The sequence below is a fragment of the Lineus longissimus genome, chromosome 18 (genome assembly GCF_910592395.1).
Source record: "Lineus longissimus chromosome 18, tnLinLong1.2, whole genome shotgun sequence".
NCBI classification, from domain to species: Eukaryota; Metazoa; Nemertea; class Pilidiophora; order Heteronemertea; family Lineidae; genus Lineus; species Lineus longissimus.
This window is the reverse complement of record NC_088325.1, coordinates 10,681,458-10,699,729: the sequence shown is the minus strand read 5'-3', so window position 1 is coordinate 10,699,729 and position 18,272 is coordinate 10,681,458. Positions and strand designations below refer to the sequence as shown.

At 42.0% G+C, this 18,272-nt stretch overlaps 1 long non-coding RNA gene across 1 annotated transcript; it reads left to right on the top strand.

Annotated features, from left to right (window-relative positions):
* Positions 1-8,753: 8,753 nt before the first annotated feature.
* On the top strand, positions 8,754-10,149 carry LOC135502635 (uncharacterized). The gene is made up of 3 exons (XR_010449801.1): positions 8,754-8,961; positions 9,400-9,541; positions 9,966-10,149. It is a non-coding gene; the product is annotated as an uncharacterized LOC135502635 (long non-coding RNA).
* Positions 10,150-18,272: the final 8,123 nt, after the last annotated feature.

Genomic DNA, 18,272 nt, shown 5'->3' with positions numbered 1-18,272 from the left:
TGTCTTCTAATTAGAAAAACTGCCGCCTAAATCACGCATTACTCACAAAAATGCCGACGTTTTGTTTCAATTTTGCCGAGGTCACGTGACATATAGTATATTCCACACACGCGCGCGCTCGCCTGGTAACTGTTGCCAAGACGTGTTTCTTCAGTTTTTTCTCGAAATCACACTAAATCAACCATTCGATATGATCAAAATAATGCAAATACGCTTTTCGTACCATCTGACATGCACTGGACTGCCCACTGCGCGTGCAAATTAGCGAGAAAAAAATATTGTTATTGACTTTTTTTCGCCAATATATACACCTGCGGAACCATTTCCACATCGGCCGTGGCCTAATAATCCCAACAATTTTAGGGGGGTTCGGGGGGATTTATCCCCCGACACATTCTTCAGGAAAGATCAAAGAATTTTATTTGCATATCCGCCTTAACAGCTTAAATCGTGTACAAAAGTGCTGTTTATTTGCGGAATTCAATCAAAACTCGCGCAGATTCGTGAAACAAGTCTCAGTTGGCAAATTGGCCGAACTCTCAATATACACCATCTAGATTCTGCACCTTAGCGGACAGAGAACAAACTACTTTCGGCCGTCTGCTTCAGTGGCGTCCGCACACGAATGAAAACACGATTTCGATTCTTCCTTTCAAATTTCCCAAATTTCTTGCATTGTTTAGTAATTTTAACAGCAGTAAACCAATTCAATTGATCATTATTACCATTCAGAACATACATAGAGACTTTTTCCATAACACGACCTTTCGCAATAGTTATTTTTGGCATTTTGTGGCACTGGAACTTGACTTGGCAGTCACAACCAAGTCCAAAGACAATTTAAACCAATTTATTTTGATGTCATAATGGCAGGCCTATAGGCTCAAAATCACCCAGTGAGTGGGTACACGGAAGGGTTAATTGACTGTCCAATGGCAATGGGGGGTTTGGGGGGCTTCCCCCATTGCACTGGATAATATCAAATTCAAATTCAAATTCTTTATTTGCACAACTATCACAAGTACAGATGACATCCATCGCCCCCTCCCCCCCAGCGGTAAATGACATGGAAGGGCTAGTTGACTGTCCACGGGGGGGGGGGGTTTGGGGGGGACTTCCCCCAACGCACTGGTTAAAACTTATGTCGACGGAGGGGGGTTTGGGGGGGTTGTCCCCCCATAAGGGGGGTGCACTAAGTCTGTGACTTTACATATTAGATGTATTCATGATGTCATGATCGTACTCAAACTTGACGATATGCGATTTGTTGCGAAAGCAATGACGAATAAGAAATAAAGAAAAAAATCATTTTTTTTATTATAGCGATCGTTGGCAGAAACCAGGACACGGTCAAGAGTCGTCCGGGAACTAGTTCACCCGACAGTAAAAACTAATAGATGTATTCATGATGTCATGATCGTACTTAAACTTGTCGATATGTGATTTGTTGCGAAAGCAATGACGAATAAGAAATAAAGAAAAAAACATTTTCTTTTATTATAGCGATTGTTGGCAGAAACCAGGACACGGTCAAGAGTCGTCCGGGAACAAGTTCACCAGAGTTTTATAATAGCGACGCTGGAGGCATGATATTAAATTTTGTGACTAGTCTTTTTGCATGATAAAAAAAACGACTGCATGTATTATCCGGTTAAAATCCGCGAGACCGACTCTACGAAGCCAATGAGTTAAGATAAAAGTCAGAAATTTATTTTTGTTCTGGTTTTGATTAAGCAAAGATCCACAGAAAGCTGAAAAAGCGTTTTCCATAACAATCTATCGAATTTATCATTGAGGCCAATAAGGGAGACAAAAAAGTCTGAAATCAGCCAAAAATAGGAAATTTGACATCACTGCTGTTACACTCTAACGGCCACGACGGCCAATTTACGCCATTTGATCTCTGTGACTTTGAAAAATAGGTCAAATCAAAAACCCGTATGACACGTGATGTATCTTTGCTTGGAGTAGACTCTACCTACCACGATAATTCTGTCGAAAAGAGAGATATTGCCCTTCAGTTTTGGCCACCTGGTGGCCAAGTCAAGACTCAGATTGAATTGAAATTGGCGTCAGAATTTATCTGGTGTAGGGGTCATGTGTACCAAATTTCGAGTTCATAGATTCAGCGGTTAAAAAACGTGCCAAAGCGGGTGAGCGGGCAAGAATGTCGTGTTGCTGTTATAGATAATTACATATAAGCGTTGTTATTGTTTGCATTTTTGTATGAAGGATGTTTAACCATACTCAATATCACTAAAATAAATATGTAACTGGGCTGATTCGGACAAAGGTGTAAATATTCCGCAAGAGGTTTGGTAGATATCAAGTTCGCAACTCGATTATCCGCATGGTATTTCTGTGATAGTATAGGCTTAATCGATCGTATCATGTGATAGGGCATGCACCTAAAATCATGCCGTACCCAATGACAGAGAATGATAACAAATATTAACCTGATATTATCAAGCCTAATTTATTATTTTTTAGTCAAATTTACAATTCTTCAAAAAAAATTTCGATTTGAGAATTTACTCAGAGTCTTTCAATAAGGTGCAGTTGATGGTGAAAGCAAAGTAAAACTATAGTCTTGGTCCCAAGGCTGAGAAATGCACTCTTGATGTGACACCCCTGCTGTATTTTTTTACACTTGAACCATGTCAGTGGGTGACTTCGATTAGTCACATGAAGATGGCTAAATTAGCCTTCTGCTCTTGCCTATAGTCCCCCTTTAAGGTGGATCTATACTCTTGCGTGGCGCAAAACTGTCGAACTTCAACTCATGATAATTCATTGATAACAATGATCCAAAACAAATTATGGTACGGTACGAGTACCAGTAACGTACGAAACATCTAAGTGAACTTTCCCCCTAAATAACTGGATCGTATTTCTGGATTACCCAGAAAGATGACTTTTTGGGATGGTCAAAAATTCACCTTGATCAAATTTATATGTCAACATGCTATGTCGCATCGAAGCATACTCTGTTGGAATGGACGCAGCCATTCCCAGCGCATGTCCGTACAACCACCGATTATTAAAAAAAATCTCTATTTCGGAAATTTCGCGGAAATCTACTTGAAAAACCCCAAAATCCCCGGTTATACGGACAAGCTCCTGTTGGTTAATAGCACATTTCCATTTTCAAAATTTGAAAAATGTTTCATAAAAGAGGAGAAAACTGCGTGACATTTTGAAACTTTCACGTCGGTTTCTGTACTATTTACAAACACTCCTTTAGCCGAATATGCAGTGCATTCTCCGCAAACAATAGTGGTATATCCACGATTGGTATTAGTGGCTTATAACGTACATATCCCACGATCCAAATCAGGATGCCCCACCTTTCAGCTAGGGGTGGAACTAAACAGACATTGCGCTACAGTGGGATAATGATGAACTATAGCAACGAAGTATCTTTTAAGTTATGCGTGACGTCAGAGTGTCGTCATTTTGTAAACAAAGGTATCCATCTATTCGCAAAACCAGCCCGTATGAATGTTTTAGATTTGCATTAGGTTTGTAGTCATCATATATTTTCATGACTCTTCAATTATTCTGATTAATCTTCACGCAGGTTTTCGACAGTTTTAAAGTTGTCAATATTTGCGGCAACCCATTTTACTGGGGAACTATATCAGCTCATCCTCGTTTCTCGTGCTACCTTTTTAGCCACTGCCTCTGCCGCTACTAAAACAGCAGCACAGGCACGTGAAACTTAGAGACCCCCCCCCCGTTCGGTTGCCCCCTTGACTGACAAACAAACCCCGATTACACCGACAGCAAATCTAAAAACGATATCATTTTACATTTGGGGGGGGGGGATGGAGGTAGTTAGTCGAGGGGGCCTGAGCTGAAGGGGTAGGGGGCAATTGAGCTATTATATAATTTCTCGCGCCTGTGCGCAGTAGTTTCGAGATCTCGCAGGATACAGAACGTGCGACATTCGATTTATCGGATGGTGTTGTAGTATTTCAGTTTCGCTCAATTCCATTGCTATTTACGGTTTGAAGTACCGGTAGGCTATGAAACGTAGACCATGTCATAGTTAGGACCGCATCAAATATCATGACCATGGAATTTGGTGGTAAGTATAGCCAGATGGTCGCCAAAGGTGTTGGTTTTTTTGTCACCTAGGCTAGGCCTAATTGTCTTAAATCGATCTGAGAAAAAAGCATGGCCGTCGCCCAGCCCCGGCCCAGGCCCAGCAGGGCACGCACATGCCTAGCTAGGCCTACCACCTGTATTGATAAATGAGATGCATCCCCATGCTGCTGCCGTAAATGTATGTAAATGCTCGATGCGTGGACATCTTCATCATTATTTGTCATCCTTGACATATCACATTGATGTAATTTGAAAGAAATTTGTCTTCTAGAAGATGACCACGTCATCTCCGACCCTAATGCAGTCGCCAGTATATTTAACAGTCATTTTTCAAAAGTAGCCAAGGACATAGGTAAAGACCTCTCTGAGGATGAAGTCAAAACGCACCCTAGTGTCCAGAAAATTAAGGACAACACGCCAGTTATAACTCCATTTATATTCACACCAGTGTCAATCAAACAGGTGGACAAGTATGTTTCATCCATTGGCAACAAAAAGGCAACAGGCCTGGATAATATCTCGGCAAAAATTCTTAAGATAATCAAACCTGTTTACCTACCCCATCTCACTAGAATTATAAATAGTATGTTTGAGTCGGGTGTTTTCCCCACAGAACTGAAGCGTGCTCGAGTCACCCCCGTCTATAAAAAAGACGATGCACTCCAGAAGAAAAACTATCGACCTGTTAGTGTGCTTCCTATTAAGTCGAAGGTGTTTGAGAGGGCTATGGTGGACCAACTGAATGGGCATTTCAGTGAACTCTTTCATCCTTTCTTGTCAGCCTATCGCAGAGGCTACAGCTGTCAGTCTGCGTTACTGGCACTCACGGAGGATTGGAGGAAGGCACTGGATGATTGCCATTTTGTTGGTGCAATTCTCATGGACCTCTCGAAGGCCTTCGACTGCTTACCACACAACCTAATCTTGGAAAAGCTGAGTGCTTATAAAACATCAGATTCGGCTGTATCTCTGCTCCGGAGCTACCTTTCTGGCAGAGAACAATGCGTCAAAATTGGTAATGCTCAGAGCGAATTCCTACCCCTGACTAAAGGAGTCCCACAAGGTTCAATAGCTGGACCAGTGTTATTTAATATTTTCATAAATGATATTTTTTATTCTGTCCAAAAAAGCAACTTGTATAACTATGCAGATGACAATACCATCTCATATTCCCACAAAAATTTTACAACAATGAAACGCACCTTGTAGGCTGACGGTAGTGCCCTTGTTGATTGGTTTACTACAAATCAGATGCAAGCAAATCCAGGGAAGTTTCAGGGTCTTGCGGTGGGTAAAAAAACTCATACCAAGAAACCTACTTTCAGCATCCAGGGTGCAGAAATCGAATGTACGGACGAGACCAAGCTGCTTGGAGTAAGTCTTGATTACAAACTAAATTTCGATGTTCATATTGCTATCATGGCCAAGAAAATTGGTCGCCAGATCAATGTTTTCAAAACGTATAGGTCAGTACCTTCCGATCAGTTGCCGTAAAACTATCTATCAATGTTTCATCCAGTCAAATTTAAATTTTTGCCCAATCATCTGGCATTTTTGTAGTGTATCTAACACAAAAAAACTGGAAAGATTAAATTATAGGGCCCTTAAACTTGTGTATAAAGATCATACTAGCTCATACGAGTCACTTCTCGCAGAGGACGCTTCGGTCTCCCTACATCTACGCAGACAGAGAACTATTGCTGAAGAAGTGTACAAAATCCTAGAAAAACAAAGACCCTCCTACTTGTTGAACCTTATAAAAGAAAAAGAAATCTCGCACAACCTTCGTAGCAATAATGTGCAGATCAATCATTTTAACAGTATATCATATGGTAAAAATAGTTTTATATATGAAGCCTCACGGATTTGGAATGACCTACCAAACCATATCCGTGAGGCCAATAATTTTACCATTTTTCGTAAACTTTTATTAACTTGGAAGGGTGATAAATGTAAAAGTGCTATGTGCGCTTTTTAAACTGTGTTTGTACTATTGCCTTTTAGAGACATAACCCTGTAGGGTTTGTTGTACTATTGTTTTACTATTTGTAAATTAATCTTGTGATAACTCTGTATTATTTATTCTTTTGTTATTTTAATCATGTTAGATATCGGTTGGAGAGCCCACCACAGCTCACGTTTTTTATGTATTCCCATACCGATGAAAAATAAAGTTTATCTTATCTTATCTTATCTTATTTTATCTTATCTTGTAATGGTAGGCCTAGGCCCCCCCCCCCCCCCCCCACCATGCCCACCCCCTAGGCCTAGCCTACCCTGTGTGGCCGCGCTTGCCAGGCGGGCAGGCCGCCCCCCCTGGCCCTAACCATAAATTCAAAATTTCACATTCATTGACTTAGACCGGCGTGCCTGCCCTTCTGCCAAAAGAGGTAATTCATGAATTGTGGCCTCAAATATGGTGGCGTTTCAATATTTCCCAGGCCGATAACCCTGTCATCGCATTAATTATTTCCATGTGATGTCTTGTCACAAGTCACCTCATGCACAGTGATTGACCAATTCGAAAATAACATAGAACATGTATCACGTGAACGTTCAGGGGCGTAGCCGGAAGCCTGATATCGCAGTGGGGGGGGGGGGGGGGGGGGGGGGGGCGGGATTCTTCGCCTATTTCTTGAGCAACGAAGGCGCTAAGCCCGTGAACATGAGGCCGAAATCTGGCAGGTCAGCACTCCCAGTTACGAAGGACTGTATAAGGTCACTCAGGCCTCTCAATTACATGATTCCTACACCGTACAGGATGTCCCAAAATTAGGTCTTTTTTTTTTTTAAATATGACCCCCTGAAGCGTTTTTTGACCCCTAACATAACCAAATCTCATCCAAATGGCCTCATTTTAAAGTTTTCCCCTAAAATTATGATTTTTCAGGTGTATGTGGTGATATCAGTCACTAACTTTGATGTATGACATCGCTGTTCAGGCAAATTGGCGTGATGAAATGTCCCCAAATTAAGCCAAAAAGCAAAAAAACATGTCCCCCAAAATAGGCTAAAAAAATACAGGGTGTAGAGGTCTCCACGTAATTGAAAGGCCTGTCACTCTATCGTACAATGGCCTATTTGGATAGAATCATGGTGTTACAAAACTCAGTAGAAAAGTATTTTTGACTGTCCTCAGCGGATCCTTTTCTCAAGCTGGGGTTGGTTCGAACCCCCCTGATCCCCCCCGGCTACATCCCTGACGTTAGACATTCCTAAAAATAGCACTGCGATAGACCGTATCTTCATAGTAGTAAGCTTAAACTCGTTGCGCAGGAATTCCCTACCTTTATTGGCGCAGATACTCGACTCAATGGCGGATTGGAGCGTAGAACATCGAGAGTATTCAAATGGGCTATCGTTGATTAGGCTCTGCTCATCCCGAGGCCAACCTTGTGTCTTCCTGTTTTGCCACCACATGTAGGTTCATTGGCAAGGATGTGGCCAATCAGGCGCCCCCCCCCCCCTTTAACTATTGGCATTGTCTGAAGTTGTCTTAAGGCCTTCTAAAGCTTCGTGTTCGTTAAAATCATAAATCGAGTGTAGCCTGCATGGAGGCTGTATTTTGTCTAGGCTAAGTCATAGTTTTGACTATTAGTATTTGTCACTTTATGTGTTTGTTTTTCAGCATCATCCAATGGTAATGATGACAATCCTTCTGTCGAGAATGCAGGGCATTATGCACGAATCAAAGAGTTGGCTGCCTCCTATCGCAGGAGAAAGAGGAAAACCTATCCTAAAAGAAGTTAAAGCCATATGTGAAGGCTCCATCCAGGGACAACAATGGTGCTATAGATATTAGATGGTCCATCAGTTCCCAGAAGAGAAAGAAAAGGGAAGAAAACCTCAACGACAGGTAGATTGTTTTTGGTTGACAAATGCCTTCACCTCGTCTGAGCCATCAATATTCAATTAGGCTTTATACATGGAAAAATATTGCTGCTAGACTAGGCTTACATTAGTGCAATTAACTGATAATTTCATGTTCTGGACAAATGGTTTATGCCTACAATACAAATCCAACCCTATCACTGCTATACCTCTTTAAAATTTCTCACCAATCTTTGAAATCAAACCAGAAAAATTAGTACACCCTTTTTATGGAAGAAATTCCATGGAAGAAATTTTCTGGCGTAATCTGCATTTGGCCTTAATTTCAAAATTGCTTGTTTTTCCAGAGAAACTGAAGGACTTTCCTGAGGAATTGCAACCAATTAATCATGAAGTAGAAATCGATGCACCTTTCGATTTTCAAGTGTTCCAGCAAGGTTTGTGATTTGTCTTTTTAAGGTCTTTTTATTCATCAGCTAGTTGGCTCTATTCCAAGACACAAATCAAGTTGTGTATTTTATAAGGAGTAAGTTTCCGATTTGACCTACCATACTTTTTACGGCTGCAGAGGTCAAACGACGTGAACTGATTCATCTAAATTTAGAATTTTGTGTTGATCACAAGTCAGGTTATAGTTTGCAAATGATTTATTCTTTTTTAAAGGTTAATTGGGCAACACTGGCTGCTGATTAAGGCAAATAATGGTATTTTCGAATCAACACTTAGGAACTTTTTTTTTCTTTCCCGGTAGTATTTATCAATGCACTTTTAATTTACAGTGAGAGCTGAACTTATGGAGCTTCTAAATGGGATTCGGGCTTCCAATAGTACTGAAGTGCCAGGCACTGAATCTGAATGGAAGAAAAGGCATTTTGTTGCGCATGCTGACCGGAAGCAAAGACAAGAGGAGAGTTGGGAGGAGGTGCGGGAGCCAGTATTGAGGTCAATACTTAGGAAAATGGGAAAACATAGTTCATCATGTGCAGTTTGTGTCTCATGTGCGTCGTCAGCTGTTATCAGGTATGATATATTTATAGGAGATAAATTTGTTTTCAAAGTGTACATGTAACAGGCACTAAAAATAACTGAAGGAACACAGCTCTTTAATCAAAACACAACTTGTTCTCTAGAATGTGATTCAGAGTCTGGAGCTGAAGATAGAAGCTGCAAGAACACCACGGTTTTCCCTTGTGCCATGGTCAACCCAGTTTGTTGACCAGGTTTTCAGCCTTCTGCCCTATCTTCGGGAGTTTTTCAATTTAATTATATACACACTTTCATTCTTTTCAGATTCTTATAAAGTTCATTGGTTTAAATAACATGACATGATTTGAAAGATAGCAATTAACACGACAGTATTAAAGGGGCTTTCTTCATATTAGCAGTTTGTGCAGTTACGATGCATGTCGAGTTCAATGCTATATCGATCAGTTTAAAAGTTTATCATTTTCATTTCAGATGCTTCAAAGAGTCGGGCTTCTCTACGAAAGCGTCTTGAAAAGGAGAGAAAGCAACTTCAGCATTGTGTTAGTCTGCTGTCATGTTTCTGTGGACGAAGTCACGCAAGAGGACTATTTGTTGCCTTGGCATAATCCTGCAGGTTGGCATTCACTTCATATTCATTTACCCACAAACTTCACTTAGTACATGTAACACAAAGTCCAGGACACAAATAACTCCAAGTGGTAATGTCCTGCAGTCATTTTCGATTGTTCAGAGAAATTGATCCAGCTGTTGTTTATCAAGCAATTTGAGGTTTAAAGCCTGGGTCGGCATTTTGCTCTAGGCTTACTGGTGCATTGGTCTTCAAGTGATGTAAAGTACATTCTACCTTGTTCATTTAACACAATTTGGTTGCAATGTAGCATTGGTTGCAAGTAAAATGTTAAGTTGCGCCTCAATCTTATAGTCACATTTCTGACATATCCAGCATGTATTTTTACCAGCGTTTCGTATGTACATGTAGGAGGGATGGAGCAAGAAACTTTTAGCCTGTAGTCCTAATATTTGTTTCTTCAATTCAGGGAACAAGGGAGAAACATTTGCTTTGAAGAAGAAAATAGTTGATAGACATGAACACATGACCAGGTACATCGAGGAATTGCCTGTGCTCATTCAAGAGATGGTATCAACTGTTCTTTTCTTCAAGAAAAAAAAAAAACACCTTGGAAGACAGAATCAACACCGTGAACAATGAGGCCATCAAAAACCAAGGTAGTGGCCATGCAATTATTATAGGCCCCAGATCCCGTCTGGGGACTATATTGATATCGCTGGAATTCTCGAAACTGTTATTTTCTTCCACCAACACATTTATTGCGGTAGTCCAGCAAAACGGCTAAATAAACCAGAAATCAATCACCCTTACACCACCAAACCCAATTCCATCTATGGACTATCGCAAATGTATTTTAAAAATCCTGAGTATTTCGATACTTTTGAAGCATTTTTTGCCGAGATTCGTCTGATCGTCTTCTCCCAACATGCCGAAGCCGCGATTCAATCTGACATGCGCTGTGACATGCGCAGAGGCGAGACGCTGATACGTTAGCATAAGCTCCGCCCCGTCATAATGACGTCATTATTCTCAGGAGTTGGTCGAGCGATGGGACGATGGAGGTATTATAAAGAAATCCAATTCGATTCATGGACTATCGCAAAACGATTTTTCAAAACTCAGAATATTTCGATGCTTTAGATGCGTTTTTATGACTCCAGCTCCTCCCTCTGGGAGTTGGAGTCAGTATTGTTTTCGCTCAGGTTTCTCGTACAATCACGTGACCTCTCCAACACTCGATAATGCACTCATTCGTCCACGTTTTAGGCCAATCTTCGGCATGAACATGAAATCTAATAAGCGCAGTACTTAAATCAGATGTTTCTCTCGCCTTGAAAACATTCCTGGGTAAAATCCATTGAGATTAGCCGAGTTAATCTACTTTTTCCGTGCTTAAAATCTCTGCCGCTGAATTCTATAAATAGAAACTATTAACATCACGGCAGTGTGGTTCCCATTGTGCGCCCTCCCACTTCACACCATGTCAGGAAGTTTTACGGAGAGGGAGGGCGTGCGGTAAGAAGAATGGCCAAAATGACGTCACGTTTTCCTGGCAATGCCTCTTGCCAGACCAGACGAGCATTGGGAAAGCATCTTTAATTCAGACAACGTTAGAACTAGAAAAACGATGTTAATTTGCAAAAGTAAAAGCAGATTTCACCACTAACCAGTCAAATCGGAATACGACGGCGCAAAATGTTCTCGCTTCTACTCTGTTGACATGACGACTACCTGGGGACTATCAAATTTGCTACCAGCAAATTTCGAAATTCTAGTTTTTACCCAACATTTGTGGAGGTTGATGCATACATGTACTTGTCTTGCTGTGGCACTACCTCTGAATTAACCTGGGCTGTGGATGCAGATCTGGATCTGATTGCAACTTCGTTCTTTCCCAGCTCAGGTTCAGTTTACTAATACAAATGTACTACGCCCTGCTTTGAATTAATTCAAACCGAATGCCTTTCATTAATCTAACTGGACAGACATAAACTATTGGTTTGCAGATGTATGTGCATTACCTTTGTTGATGACTTCAGAATTTTAATGTCCAGCTCTCCTTCTATTTAAGAAAACCATGGATTGGTGATGTTGCTGCTGGAATCAAAGGAATTCTACACAGACCTTCTCCTAGAAGCAACAGATGTATTTGAATGTAAAGACACTGACATAGAGATCGTGGTGGATTTTGATGAAGGGGAGGTGCAACCTGGTGGTGAAGAATCAAATTCGGAGGAGGATGCGTCTAGCTCTGAGGAGGAGGATTGTGATGACATTGGCATTGAGTACGTGTAATTAACCCTTTGAAGCCGGATTTATTTCAGAAATCCCGATCTTTTTCGACTTGATTTGGTCGAAGTTTGCCTAAAAGGGTATAGTGTCCCCAAATGTCACTCGAAGCTAACAAAGTATGCCACGAGATGCTAACGTTTTCGGAACTCTGTGGCATCTCTTAAGGCCCTTGCAGAGGTTCTCAAGAAGCATGTTTGTGAATAAGGTGACTTTTTCTAGTGAAAGTTCGAACTTCCAATGCAGTTTATTGGGAAACTACGCCACAAATCAGGTGTTGTGACGACCCTAAAATGACGTCATATGGCAAAAAGTGTCAACTGAGGCAAAACTGCTCAGGAATCTGCCAACTGTTCGACGATACAGCGATGTTCCGGCCCTCGGGACGAACTTAACCATGAGGGGGGTACCTGCTGTTGGTTAATCTTTTTATCTGACCGCAGGGGGCTAGGCTGATGTCCTGCAACTCCCAAAACGACTTAGAATTATTGCCGGACCACTAGGAACCTTGGAAAATTCCTTTTGTGTAATCTGATATATTGTGAATCCACCAATTATGTATAAGCAGATTTGTATTACTGGCTGAATGTGAATTTCAGCAGCAATAAAATGATTCTTGCATCAAAATACATGCACTTGTCTTCATTCTTGCTCACCTTGGGTGAACACAGCTGTACTATCAGGCTGCCTACATGTATGAAGAAACATCAATTTTTGCCGGAAATGAGCAGACAGGTGTCAAAGATATATGTGTGGTCAAGTAGCATCTTGTTCATCTTGACTGAGAAAGGTTGTGTATTCAAGTTGCCCTTGTCCTTGTGCCATCCCCTGAAGGCCACGCTTTGAAGTGACTGACCATTGTATTGTCCTGCATGTACATGTATACATGTAGCGGGCTGTTGGATTACTGAGAAAAATCAAACTACTCTGAATGACATCTTCAAAGACCGTATACGTACTTCAGTATGCGGTAGGTGTATTCTGGTTGGATGTGACATTGTCTCAAGTAAACCATCATTCTGAATTACATACCATATATATGCAGCTGCAGTATTTTGGTTAAAAGTGACATTATATCGTACATGTAGGTAAACCCAACTCTTCTGAATGACATCATCAGAGTCATTATTTCCATACAATCAGGCGTATTCAGGTTGGATGTGACATTGTGTCGAAAGTAAACCGACCATTCTGGATGACGTCTTCAGAGACGGTATTTCCATACGATCAGGCGTATTCAGGTTGGATGTGACATTGTGTCGAAAGTAAACCGACCATTCTGGATGACGTCTTCAGAGACGGTATTTCCATACGATCAGGCGTATTCAGGTGGGATGTGACATTGTGTCGAAAGTAAACCGACCATTCTGGATGACGTCTTCAGAGACGGTATTTCCATACGGTCAGGCGTATTCAGGTTGGATGTGACATTGTGTCGAAAGTAAACCGACCATTCTGGATGACGTCTTCAGAGACGATATTTCCATACGGTCCGGCGTATTCAGGTGGGATGTGACATTTTTTTAAGCATTTTCCATGTGTATATTCTGGGTGGGTGTGACAAATCCTTAAATAACCCAAACATTCTGAATGACGTCTTCAAAGGCAGTATTTCCGTATGTGGCAGGTGTATTCTTGTTGGACGTGACGTTGTCTAAAGTCAAGTTTTACCTTGCTGTTAGGACACTCCAATATCGTCTGCAATTGAAAGGCGTCCTGGTTGTGGAATTCCACCCTAACCGATCATCACTGTGTGTAGTATCAGCGGGGTGCTTGAAGTTGGAGGGCGACTAAATATTTTACAGGGCTGGTTTCCTCATGGAGCAATCATGGGGTAGTCAAAGGAGTATTCTCAAGATCTGATAGAGTCGCCTGTCCACTTGAACCAGTCTGGTACTTCACTAAGAGCCATTTTCAAGCAGCTTGATATGCCACGGGCGTCAGTTCAGACAATAAAGCGGAAGTACAGGGACCCAGGGACAACAGCAACCTTACCAAGGTCAGGAAGAAAGCGCAATCTGACAGTCAAAGACTGAGCCCACATTGGTTAGAAAGGTGCACATTAACCCCGAGACGACCAAGAAACACCTCTGCCAGGAATTAGAAGCTACAGAGGAATTAGAAGCTGCAGAGACAAATGTGTCACTGTCCACTGTCCAGAAGGTCTTGCATCGTAGTGGACTACGAGGCTGCAGGGCAAGAAAGACTGAGCCTTTACTTCAAAAACGCCACCGGGAAGCAAGGCCCTGAAGTTTGCGAGAGAACATGTGGGCAAATACAGAGCCTTCTGGAGGAGTGTTCTTTGGTCTGATGAGACTAAAAGCGAAGTCTTCGGCCACAACTACCAGCAGTACGTTTGGCAAAACGGGGGGGGGGTAATCCAAAGAACACCGTACCGACTGTGAAGCACGGAGGTGGCAGCATTATGGTATGGGGATGTTTTGCTGCAGAACCTTGACCACAGGCCCTTGAGTACATATATTTATAATAGGGGTAGAAGGCGTAAAATAGGGGTATAAGCCCAGGAACTAGGCAAGCATAGAGAAAAATTAAAGGTATGAAAGCGCGGCGAAGTTTTGAAGCGGTAGACACCTCCACTTCGCGCACAAAATACGGCTCGTAAGAGCCGAGGAAAACCCAATTTTTTGCTTACAACGCCATCTACACACCTTCAATCATCACCAGAATGCATGTTTATAATCCTACTTTGAATATCAAAGGCCCACGCGGCATCGTTTGTTTGCGAATTTTCCGGTCTGATGATCGCTAACGGCCCTCCGCCATCCCCTCTCCGTAGCAACGTAATAGCAACGGAAATCACTGTTCTGAAGAAGAGGAAACACTGCGCTCTGATTGGCTAAAAGTTGGGCGCATAATTCCAGATAAATCCTTCAGCGTTGCGTTTTTGTGGAGAAATAAATACAAAACGTACCTTTTTGCACGACTCGAACTGATATATATCCGTCTGATTGTCGATCATTCGTCATAAAAGTTATTTACACCTCGAAATGACAAAAAAACACACGTGTAATACGTTCCTAGAAATGTAAACAAACAAACCTCGTTCTTATGGGCTTCTCTATAACGTAAAATACATGGTGGCTGTCTCTTCGTCGAAATGGGGTGCGAGGTTGTCATCGATGGCAGATAAGCCAATCAGCGCGCGTTATTCCATTCACAGCGGGGCGACCTTGTTTATTGTTGCCAAGGCCGTCTTCCACGTCATCGGAGAGGGGATGGCGGACGGCCGTTAGCGATCATCAGACCGGAAAATTCGCAAACAAACGATGCCGCGTGGGCCTTTGATATTCAAAGTAGGATTATAAATATGCATTCTGGTGATGATTGACAGGTGTGTAGATGGCGCAGTGAGCAAAAAATTGGGTTTTCCTCGGCTCTTACGGGCCGTATTTTGTGCGCGAAGTGGAGGTGTCTACCGCTTCAAAACTTCGCCGCGCTTTCATACCTTTAAATTTAAATTTTTCTCTATGCTAGCCTAGTTCCTGGGCTTATACCCCTATTTTACGCCTTCTACCCCTATTATAAATACATGTACTCAAGGGCCTGTGCCTTGACAAACATGCCACAGGTTTTCCCATAAAGTCATGATGACAGATTGGACATGACAAGGTAAGTCTGAACAATCTCAAGGTCTAAAAAGAATTCGTTGATGGAAACTTGGTCACACACATACCTCAGCTTTGACTGACTTCCTATTGTTCACAGGTTGAGAAGTTGCCTCAGGCCTACTAGGCCAGTCAATCTAGCTCATTTTAGGGCTTGACCCACCACAAATTGCAAAAGAAACGATTCCACCTGTATTCATTCAGGAATGACCCCCTAAACACCATACTAAAAATCTCAATGAATCCAAATAGGGGAAGGGGGTCAAATATGCTAATTTATGCTAATTAGTAGCCAAATATAGGGAAACAATGACTTTTGTCCAAAATCATCCAAATAAGTCGATCAAGGTGTCTAATCATATGTTTTCAATATCAAGGAAACCAATGAAACCATTCTTGACGAGAAAAAATATGTTGCATAGTGGGTGATATGTTAATTAGTCACCAATTTTTACCGATTTTCCACGAAATTTGGGATATTAGTGATTTTCCTCAAAAGTTGTTCTGCTGTGACCATTTATGAGTCTTGCTGGTGCAGCCTGTAAAAGAGAAGGCAAACACATCTGGGTCAGACGGTGTAGCAAAGAGGTCACATGCCACTTCTGAAGATTATATTGTCAGTCACTTTTAGTGGCAGTGTATCGTCACCAATGAAAACTGGGGTACGCCTCTATAAGACCCGTATAATTCCCCCCTAGAAAGACTCATAAGTGACAGAGTCCCGAAATCGGATCGCTACAGGTGGAAGACACGTAACTTTGTGAAGGAACGTAACATACTGCTCGATTGGCAGCCCAAAATTCCCGCAGACTTGCTACGTAATAGTTTTTGCACGATCGTTAATCTAGAGCTCGCAATTAATAATAGTAATCATTTGGCATTATATATGACATGGAAGGACTTAATGAACAAGATAACGAACTTAATGAAGGCTAAGGTTTTATTACAATACGACAAATACTTGCGACGCAATTTGCATTTCAACACCTGCCGCGCATGCTATCCCCGGCCTGGCTGCTATCGTCATTCGTAGTCAATCCATGAATCAACAAGGCAACCTCGCCGTTGAGCTGAAACAAATTGATTCAGCGCCTACACTTTTAATCCGATTTGGCTGAAAATTGGTGACAAAGAGGCTGAATGTACTGCACACAATTCCCAGGAGACAAATTTGGAAAAAAATGATTTTAAAGATTTTTCTGAGTAAAATTCAGTGGCCGTTGCTAGGCATGGTTGCTAGGCAAATGATGCCACACAATGACGGAAAAACTCATACGGTAATAAGGGTCTGCACTAGCGCTAGCGACGGCCCAATAACTAGACATTCCTCGGAATAAATGGAGGCGACGTTTAGCTTGGTTCCACGTGAGAATTTGGTTGGACACAATATTATGACATCATCAGCACAATTCTTTATTTAGACTCGCTGAATGTGGTAAAATAACTAAATTGATGATTACTTCTGATGCAGCAGCTCATTGGCTACATACTGTGAAACAGAAAGGTTTCGCGTGCAGGTTATTTTCACGAATTTTGCGAGTAGGTCACCTTCGCGAAAATATTCTGCAGCAAAAATCTCTTGCTTTTTACCACACCAAGACGAATGGCTATTTAACAGACGCTATCTACTTCATCAGGTCTGGGAACACGCTTGATCACATCATTGGTCTTGAATCTGACAATCCTCTTGTGCACTTCTCTGTGGAGCCACTCATGGCCATTTCTGACCATTTTCCTATCTTCCTCTGCGCTATAAAGGTGACAGCCAACGTCGGAAAAGGGCAGAATGTCAAGTGAGAAAGCTTCGTGACATTGACCTCACATCATTTGCGGCTGACTTCTCTGATCAGACAAGATCAGTGGCTGAAAATGCTATCGTTGCCTATAATGACGTTGTTGTTTCATTGCTCAACAAACATGCACCGGTGAAAACCATTCGTATCAAAGGGGTCAACCCAAAGCCTTGGTATAACAGTGAAATTCACTCAGCTCGCCGTTCTAGGCGTCGTCTTGAACGTCGGTACAAAAAACCAGCCTTGAGGTTCACCGGCAGATGTTTGTCGAGCAGAGGAAGACGGTGGTCAAGATGATTTGTGATGCTAAGTCAACATTCATGCGGAACAAACTTTGTGACTCTAAAGACATGTTCAGGGAGGTAAACGGTCTGTTGTCGGCTGACAGGGGCAATCACCTGCCAGAGACACTCGACAACATCGATCTTGCCAATAAGTTTGCTACCTTCTTTCATGAAAAAATCGAAGCTATCCGCGTAGGGTTTGATGATCCTATTGACATTGTATCACAAGTGAACACTGAACAGTCCATTCCAAACAAGGCCCGTCTTGCTAGTTTTGAGCAAGTTACTTCCGAGGAGATGCTTAAAGTGATGAATAAGTGTGCTCCAAAGTCATGTGCACTAGATCCCATGCCCACTTGGCTACTCAAGAAATTGTTGTTCTCAATGCCGTATTGCCACTTCTTGTCCTGGCTACAAATGAGTCGGTCATAGCAGGTAAAGTTCCCGAGTCTTTTAAAAAGGCACTTGTGACTCCCATTCTCAAAAAGCCAGGACTTGATCAAAATGTTCTAAAACACTATCGGCCAATTTCGAACCTCCCATTTCTAGCAAAGGTAACTGAAAAGGTTATCGCCCAGCAGCTCTTAACCTACATGAAAGAGAATGGCATGGAGGACAAATTGCAGTCAGCATACAAATGTGGGCACAGCACCGAGACTGCTCTCCTTAAGATCAAATCTGACATCGATACTGCTCTGGACCAGGGGAGGGGTATGATTCTCATCCTGCTTGATATGTCAGCTGCACTCGATACCATCAATCATGGCATTCTACTTAAACG